Source organism: Drosophila suzukii, unplaced genomic scaffold (assembly GCF_043229965.1).
Source record: "Drosophila suzukii unplaced genomic scaffold, CBGP_Dsuzu_IsoJpt1.0 scf_10, whole genome shotgun sequence".
Classification (NCBI taxonomy): Eukaryota; Metazoa; Arthropoda; class Insecta; order Diptera; family Drosophilidae; genus Drosophila; species Drosophila suzukii.
Genome location: NW_027255897.1, coordinates 837,241 through 846,767, shown reverse-complemented (window position 1 = coordinate 846,767; position 9,527 = coordinate 837,241).

Sequence of the window (9,527 nt, the reverse complement as noted above, 5' to 3'; positions counted from 1 at the left end):
TGAGCCTAAACTTGGCACTTCCGCCAATTAGCATTCCGGAGTTCAACGGCGAGTATCTAGACTGGACACGGTTCCATGATCTCTTTGTGGATTTGGTACATAATAAACCATATTCGGCCAGTCAAAAACTACATATTCTACAGAGTTCGCTTCGTGGTGAAGCGAGAAACGTCTTGACAGACACAGCCTTCTCACAGGGTGGCTATGACGACACCTGGTTGCGTTTAAAGGCCAGGTACCAGAACGGAAAAATACTAGTATTCGCCGCCATTGCAAAAATTATTGACCATACGCCTATAGACGGTTCCTCGCGCCAACTAAGGGCCTTACATGACACTATAAAAAACTCACTGAGTACTCTTCAAAACCTCGATATCAGCACAAAATCCTGGGATCCAATCCTGTGTTTTCTTATCAGAAGAAAACTAGACCAGCAGTCTCTAGCTGGTCTAGAAAATTCAGCGGATGCACCAACGGAAATTCCAACGTTATGGAGTGTACTGACGTTTATTGAGCGGCGCGCTCGCATGCTGGAGACGATAAGCGCTCAACCTACAGCAACACTCCACCATCAGTCAGTTCACAACGAAGAGAGCTGTAAGATCTGTCACCTAGGACAACATAATCTTAGAGCATGTAGCCGTATCCAGCAAATGGACCCCAAAGCACGGCGCCAAGCCATTATTCAAGTAGGAGCATGCACAAATTGTTTGTCTACAGCTCATAAGGTTGAAAACTGTGGATCACCGACCACTTGTCGAGTCTGCCAGCAACGGCATCATTCACTGTTACACCAAGGACCGACTAGCAATCCAGTGGCCGGCGCAGTAACCATTGCAGGCTACGACAACGTAGGAGGATATACTTTGCTCGCGACCGCCAAGGTCTCATTACAAGGGCCAAACGGTCAATTGCAAACATGTCGCGCTATAATAGATGGTGGATCACAGGTGAATCTTATCTCAAGGAGAATGTCAGATCTGCTATCTCTTAAGGAAAGGGCACCGATTGAAATATCTGGAATCGGAGGAAAGATATCAACAGCAATTAGATCAACACTAAAGCTCTCATCATGTACATCAGGGTTTGAAACACAAATAGAGGTATTTATTATGCCCACAGTCATTACAGACCAACCGTCCGTAACGATTACAACCGATCTTAATATTCCCGAGGGACTGCCATTAGCAGATCCTGACTTTCGGCAACCTGGACCCATTGACCTAACCTTAGGGGATGAGGTGTATTCTCGTGTAATAAACGGTGAACTTCTTGAACTAGGACCTAATAAACCTTTGGCACAAGGCACTAGGCTTGGTTATGTAATCACAGGTTATCTCAATAAAGAAACCTCATCTGATACGGAAATCAACCCTATTCTGGTAGAAGGCAGAGGTGATTTTGCAGGACCGAACGCTGCTTATGAGCCAACAAAAGATAAAAATCCGATGAATATAGAACCGACTTCTCATCAATTTAAAACCTACAAGAAGGCTGACTTTGGTTCAACATGTCCAAACCTAACCAAGAAATATCTTAGTTTTATTGCAGAATGTCCACATACCATAGACGTGCCAAATGATCAAGTTCTACGAGAGCACAATTTAAGTCCCCACGGTAATGTCAATTTTATCGCAAAGGGGAGTGTTAAGCAGCATCAAGAAGATGTGAAGGACCTGAATCACAAACCGCAGTTGAAGGAAAGATCCACCTTGGTCAATGATTTGTTAGGTGCTTCCTATACAATTCGGTCAAGGGCTGACCAACATCACGACTTAATTGAGGGTACCCCTCAATGGGGGGGAGAATGTTCGTACCCAAAGGTACTCAACATGACCACACCCAACAAATCAAGCAGTAGCCAAATTGGGAACAGTACCAGGCGCTCAGTAGCACCCACTGCATATGAGAATGGCTGATCAGCATATTATATGTCTCACTAACTCACCGTCTCACCGACTAAACGGCACACTGACCGGCCAACGCAGTCAGCACATTTTGCAGTGTCTGCCGAGCCAACTACACAAACTGCTACCATAATCAAAACTCCCTGACCTACCTACCTACTTTAGAATATAGCTCATTCACTAATCATTACACTAAACTTCCGTGTTCCAAGTAGTACATAAACATGTACCAAATGAAGAATAAATCAGTTATCAACACACCTCATAACTCCGCGGTTCTATCTCCTACCTCTGGGAATAGGGCTCGTAATACACTATCTCCACCAGCAGCTAACCACGTTAGCTCAACCTCAGCGCAGTTACGCATCGCCTGTGGTCCGGCATCGCAGTAACCATCGTTACCATTGGTGCGACGCGATCGCCCTGCCAGCAAAGCGGTGTGACCCGGAAGTGTCTACTTCGGTTAGGCACAAACACTCAGTACAATAACTTGCAGAATCTGATGCGTTTACGAAAATGCTTGGTTGGGGAAGCCAAAGAAACAAAGAAGCCAAAATGTACATTTTTCCTATGGAAAAGGGCTGCAGGTTTACATCCCCGTTATGGACAAAGTCCATTCGCTTTTATTAAGGCTGTCCAGCATGTTCAGTACTGAAACGTTCGCGACCGCTTTACATAGGAAATTCCTATAGAAAAAGGACAGGGAAATTCAGGGGTCTCATTTTTTCGGGGTCTGACCCCCTCAACTTCCCCCGCCTTTTTACATAGGAATTTCCTATGGAATTGTATATAGGAAATTCCTATGGAATTGGATATAGGAAATTACTATGGAATCGGATATAGGAAATTCCTATGGAATTGGTAGGGAAAATTTCTTCAAAAAAATCTCAAAATAAATTAGTTAAATTTTTTTTGTTATTCAAAATATGCTTTATTTACCTAGTTTTTTAATTTACATCAAAAATTAAAGACTACTAAGAACTTTTGGGCACTAAAAATTATGTTAGGTCTTTTTGTTTATTTTTTTTGGTCCTGGCGGCATCCTTTAAGGCCATGTTCTTTGTCTTTTGGAGCGCCTCACGGACATTTTTGGTGTGGTCCTTGAAGTTATAGCCGTCAGACCTGGTGGCTTCTGTAAATTAAATATAAAATGTAGTAAAAATAATATTTTTAAGACCCAACATTTAATACACTCATTGCTAGATTAACCATTGTTATTCTGTATTAAACTAATCCGACGCCAAATCAAAATGTTTGTAAACAAAACCAATTTACATATAAGTACTAATGTACATACATATACAAAAACTCGCTGCAGCAGGCTCTAGTTTCATTTACTTATATATATATCTTATTATATTGCCATATGTTAGAAAATCTACAGTAAACAATAGTCTTGTTATAAAACACATTAAAACAAGAAAGAAGTTAACTTCGGCAAGCCGAAGTTTGAATACCCTTGCAGTTATAAGAAATAATCAATGTTAGTAACACTATGTTACATTTTAAGGATTGTTGCTAGCTTCAGTGATATTAAAACAATTTCACGTACTCATCCCCCACACCACGTCAAGGTCACAATCCACGAGGGGGAAAATATTATTATTTATATATATATATACAATTTTGGAAACTATGTTGATGGATAGAAATAAATAAATTAATAATACCATAAAAATACATATATACAATATGCTATATACAATTAATTGTTTTTTCTAACCTATTACAACTTTTACAATTTATATATTTAATTATATTACCTACTAGAAGCTATACTTTAAAAAATTCCATCGTGGTGGCTATATGGTGTCTCATAAGTAATGGCAAGAGCTTCTGGAATTCGAGAATCTGAAAATATCCAATCAATTTGTGTTATTTGTTTTGTTGTGGGAGAATCATTGATTGAAAAGAGGTTATAGGCATTCAAATGTTCCTCCAGAATATCAGTCCCTGTGGATCTGCAAATATTAAAATCTCCTAATATTACTACTTTAGTATTATCCATTCTACGCACTTTTTCCACATCAGCTTTAATTTAATTTCGAAATCTTGCAATAGGAAATCCGGGACTCCTATAAACAATTATAAATGACGTGTCAAGATATTTAAACGCAATCCATTGATACGTTGCCCTTGTGTTTGTGGACTTCTTTGTCTCAAACAGAAATAATACATTTTGCGAAATGTTTTGTTTAGCATAAATAAGTATTCCGTTCTTCCCAATACCATTCAAACGATTGCAATCTATTCTTCTTATAATGTCGAAATCTCTTAAAGTGTACTCTTCTTGTGGAAGAGTCCAGGTCTCAACAAAACATAAAAAGTTGGCAGAACAAACAATGTTGTCGTTTGCAACATCTTCGCGATGAGCGCGAAGAGATTCCACGTTGTGGTAATATAAAGAATATCCGCACTGCGACATTGCTGTAGGTTGCTCCTTGGCTCTTATGGATGGTAATATCCTCAGCAGGAACAACTGGAAATTGTTTTCGATCAATAGAAGAATGTCCCGAATTTTCGCATTGGAATACTCGGGCTGTTTTATAAATTGGAGTCCAGTCTGGCTGATCATTTCCTCGAACTTTTGATCTAGCTATAGTACCGTCAGTGGCATCTGTAAACTTAATCCACTGTCCAGTAACTAATAATGAGACGTTAACCATACAGTTGTCAATTCGCATTAATTGACCAGTTGCCCCATTTACAGGTCCATCATTTGTGTCAATATTGACGGTAACCATATATTTTGCTGTAGTCTTCAGGTGTAAAATATTTGGTAGACCCTGAGTTTCAGAGGTCTTCATGTTCTGGGCATGCCTAAGAGTTGATTCTCGACTTCTTTCAGACATATTAGCTGATTTAACTGTATCTACTGCAGTTGACACAAATTCTTCAGTTCTAATTTGGGCAAGTTTTAGGGAGTTGTAATGGTTTACGTCAGCATTAGAACAGAATAAGTGAATTGCATCGTCGGAACATCGGTTACTCTTGTCCTGAAAAGCTCAATATCTGCATCTGTCATGTTGGCTTCAGACATTTTATTCAAAGCCAAAGCAAAAGCGTGGTCGTCACGTTGCCGCATTATTTCCGTTAGCTCGAAAAACTTAAAGTTATTCCAAAGGTTAGCTCCTGCCAGAATATTATAGGGATTAGATGTATTTTCTGCGAATATCCAACGATCTCCAACTGGGCTAAGCTGCTTCAGATCTCCAAACACTATTATAGACATGCCCCAAAACTTACATCTTGACTTCTAAATATTTGACAAAGCCTTTGACCTAAGAATCCAAGCATTTTTGATCCGACCATAGAGATCTCATCTATAATAATTAATTGGATATCAATCAACTTGGAATGCATTGTAAAGTGTCATTCCTTAAGGGTCTTAAATGACCAGATGTTTGATTAACAGAAAGGGAGAAAACTGAATGAAGCGTTAGTCCCCCAATCCCAAAAGCTGCTTTCCCAGTAGGAGCACAAAGTAAAACCATTGCAGAATCTGTTGCCCCAGGAAGTTTATTTGCTCGCCAAGTTATAGACTGAAATATTGTAGAAATCAATCTGCTTTTTCCCACTCGGGCTGGGAAAGGTTTTTTTGGCTGAAACATTATACATTACGTGGGCGTAATACTGGCGTTGCTTAAGGGGTTATATACCTTTTTGAGCGAAAAAATTGAGAGAACTTTGGATTTTTTTTCAGGTGTGTAGCAATTATTTTATGACACTGAAGTTATTATTTATTGATAGTACATGTTTTTATCGAAACAACAAGCGTTTGTTCTTGAAAAAATATAAATAATTTACGAAGTTATGGCAATTCTCTCGGAACCCTTTTTTTTATAGCGGCTTGCGGTGACCACTATGGAAGTCCAGCAGGTCAACTGATATCAAAAAACCAAAAAAATTTTATTAGTATAGTAATATTTCCAGTTCGTGAACGATTATTTTCAAGAATATTTGGTTTTTTCTGCATACAGTAACGATTTTTCCAAAAAGTAGATTTTTCGAGTTTTAAAAATTTTATTCAAAAATTCTGATCTGCAAAATCAAAACTGGCGCATAAAAACTGAATCGTTCACGAACTCGGCACAATCATTACAAATAATTTGAAAAAAAAAATGAGGAAGATCGATCAAATAGTTCTTGTGCAATCGCGGTCGCAGCAAAGGCACTTTTGGAAAAACACGACTTTGAGATAATCGCATTCAAAGTTTTACGTTGAGTATATGCAACTATTGAAGTCGAGCAGACAAACTTACAAGTCATCGTCGAACTATTATTCGGATCTCTATGAAAATTTCGGAAAATGTTTTCTAGGGGATATACTTTAGGATTCAGCAAAAAAAATTTTTTTCCTTCTTTTGAAAAAAAAAGGTATATAACCCCTTAAAGTTGAGAGACCGGGTAAGCGAGCAAAGGTTATCGTCAGATACCATCGGAGGAAGTCTTATAAGTGGAAGTTCGCCATTTGAATCATTTTCATCTCGGAGTACATTTACGTTTTGGCCGCCGTCGGGTACTGCCAAAGCCCTGAACTCTTCGTCAAGGTATTGAGAGGCTGGCCCTTCGGGAAGAGGGCCGTTTTCTTCTCTATCCACATTTTGCAGATCTTGAAGAACTCTCTCTAACTCCACGTCGTCAAACACATCATACTGCTCTTTATTACGTTTAATAATCTCAAAATTATTTCTAAACGTGCTTTCATTGTCGTTTGAAATGAGTTCCGTCTCTTCACTTCTCCATGGGAAAAAGAGCATTTCGTGCTCTCTAAAATAAACTGATGGAGAAGAGCTTAAACTGAAGCGAACCCACCTAAGAATTAGGGCATGATTACGTCTTTTTACCCTACCAGTCCCATCCAGCATTTGGTAACTCTGTGCAGCAACGTTATTTTCTTCATCTGCATCAAAGTCGATTGGTTCGTCATAGTCTTCGTTTGACTGTTCTGATCGTGCATTTAGCTTGGAGAATTTGAACCAAGCCGCAAATTCCGCAAGACATGACGACTCTTGTTGTTCATTTCTTTGCACGTATCGATCAAGTAAATTTCGCTCAAAAATATCTGTTGAGTTTGCGGGAAGCTGTTCTATTTCTCTGTTAGATCGGACTATCCGGACCCTTTTATCTGGATGGCAAGTGTTAATAAAAACATTCCCTTCACAGACAAGTGTAAGCCTAAAATGTTGTATGCAGCTTCTTGGGCAGATATTTGTGTAGCGTTAATAAACTTGCTCCCTAAATGCTGCAATTTTCTTTTGACGGAAACACTTCCATGGCTTGTTTCTGTCATTGCTTCTCGAAGAAGTTGCGACACGCCACGGCTGGATTTATTTATGTACAACAGGCGTAAGCATCTAGAACGAATTGAATATCCATGTTTGCTCTATGCAAGCCTAAAATATTTATATTATAAGCATTTAGCAAACTATCAGAAAATTGGCGACGAAGAAATACTTGGGGCTTTTTTAAGCTAGACCGAATGGCGAACTTGTACTCCTCATATGAAATTTCAAGATGGCTGAGAAAATATTCAAAATTATTAAACAATGCTGATTCTTCTTCGGAAACAGACTTTAGGAGCTCTTTATCTTTTTTAAATATTTCTTTATATTCTTCAACGTTGGATTCGTTTTCTTCAAATGGATACAAAACCAGAGTTTCAGGTATTGGTGGATATGGCATATTAAAACGGCAGAATTGTTGTCCTCGCAGTTCCTGCCTAGTACTCAGATCGGCTAAGAGTTTCACTAGTCGAAAAATCTTATTCTTTGTAGTGTGACCGAAGTTTTTAAAGTTCACCCGCAATGCATGTGACATGGTCTTACTTTCAAGCGGCTTGTTGTTGCCAAATGGAAAACAAATCAATTTAAAAAAGAAAAGTCTGCTGGTGCAAAAAGAAATTAAAATAAAAACAAGGAAGAACGCTATAGTCGAGTACCTCGACTATCAGATACCCGTTACTCAAAGGGAAATGGAGATATGCAAGCAGCAAAGCGAAATTAAAATGCGCCACCTACCGGCGGTAGACAGATTTAAGCGTTATGGGCGTTAGAGTGGGCGTGGCAAAATTATTTTTGGATCAATCGATAGGTATTGACGACACCAATACATTTCAGTTAAAATTTTTTATCTAGCATGCAAATTGTGGGCGTCACAGGTTTTCGCGGTTTGTGGGCGTTAAAGTGGGCGTGGCAAACTTTTTTTTGGGTCAATCGATAGGTATTGATGAGAACAATACATTTCAGTTAAAATTTTCTATCTAGCATCAAAACTGTAGGAGTTACAGTGTTGGGCGGACTCTACGAGTAACGGGTATAATAAATGAAATGTTCAACGAATGTTTATACCCGTTACTCGTAGAGTAAAAGGGTATACTAGATTCGTCGGAAAGTATGTAACAGGCAGAAGGAAGCGTTTCCGACCCCATAAAGTATATATATTCTTGATCAGGATCACTAGCCGAGTCGATCTAGCCATGTCCGTCTGTCCGTCTGTCCGTCTGTCCGTCTGTCTGTCCGGATGAACGCTGAGATCTCGGAAACTATGAGAGCTAGGCTATTGAGATTTGGCGTAAAGATTCCTGAGCTTCTTACGCAGCGCAAGTTTGTTTCAGTAGACTGCCACGCCCACTCTAACGCCCACAAACCGCCCAAAACTGTAACTCCTACAGTTTTGATGCTAGATAAAAAATTTTAACTGAAATGTATTGTTCTCATCAATACCTATCGATTGATCTAAAAAAAAGTTTGCCACGCCCACTTAAACGCCCACAAACCGCGAAAACCTGTGACGCCCACAATTTGCATGCTAGATAAAAAATTTTAACTGAAATGTATTGGTGTCGTCAATACCTATCGATTGATCCAAAAATAAATTTGCCACGCCCACTCTAACGCCCATAACGCTTAAATCTGTCTACCCCCGGTAGATGGCGCATTTTAATCTCGCTTTGCTGCTTGCATTTCTCCATTTCCCTTTGAGTAACGGGTATCTGATAGTCGAGGTACTCGACTATAGCGTTCTTCCTTGTTTTTATTATACCCGTTACTCGTAGAGTAAAAGGGTATACTAGATTCGTCGGAAAGAATGTAACAGGCAGAAGGAAGCGTTTCCGACCCCATAAAGTATATATATTCTTGATCAGGATCACTAGCCGAGTCGATCTAGCCATGTCCGTCTGTCCGTCTGTCTGTCCGTCCGGATGAACGCTGAGATCTCGGAAACTATGGGAGCTAGGCTATTGAGATTTGGCGTGCAGATTCCTGAGCTTCTTACGCAGAGCAAGTTTGTTTCAGCACAGTGCCACGCCCACTCTAACGCCCACAAACCGCCCAAAACTGTGGCTCCTACAGTTTTGATGCTAGAATAAAAATTTTAACTGAAATGTATTGTTCTCATCAATACCTATCGATTGACCCAAAAAAAAGTTTGCCACGCCCACTTTAACGCCCACAAACCGCGAAAACCTGTGACGCCCACAATTTTCATGCTAGATAAAAAATTTTAACTGAAATGTATTGGTCTCGTCGATACCTATCGATTGATCCAAAAAAGAATTTGCCACGCCCACTCTAACGCCCATAATGCTTAGATCTGTCTACCGCCGGTAGGTGGCGC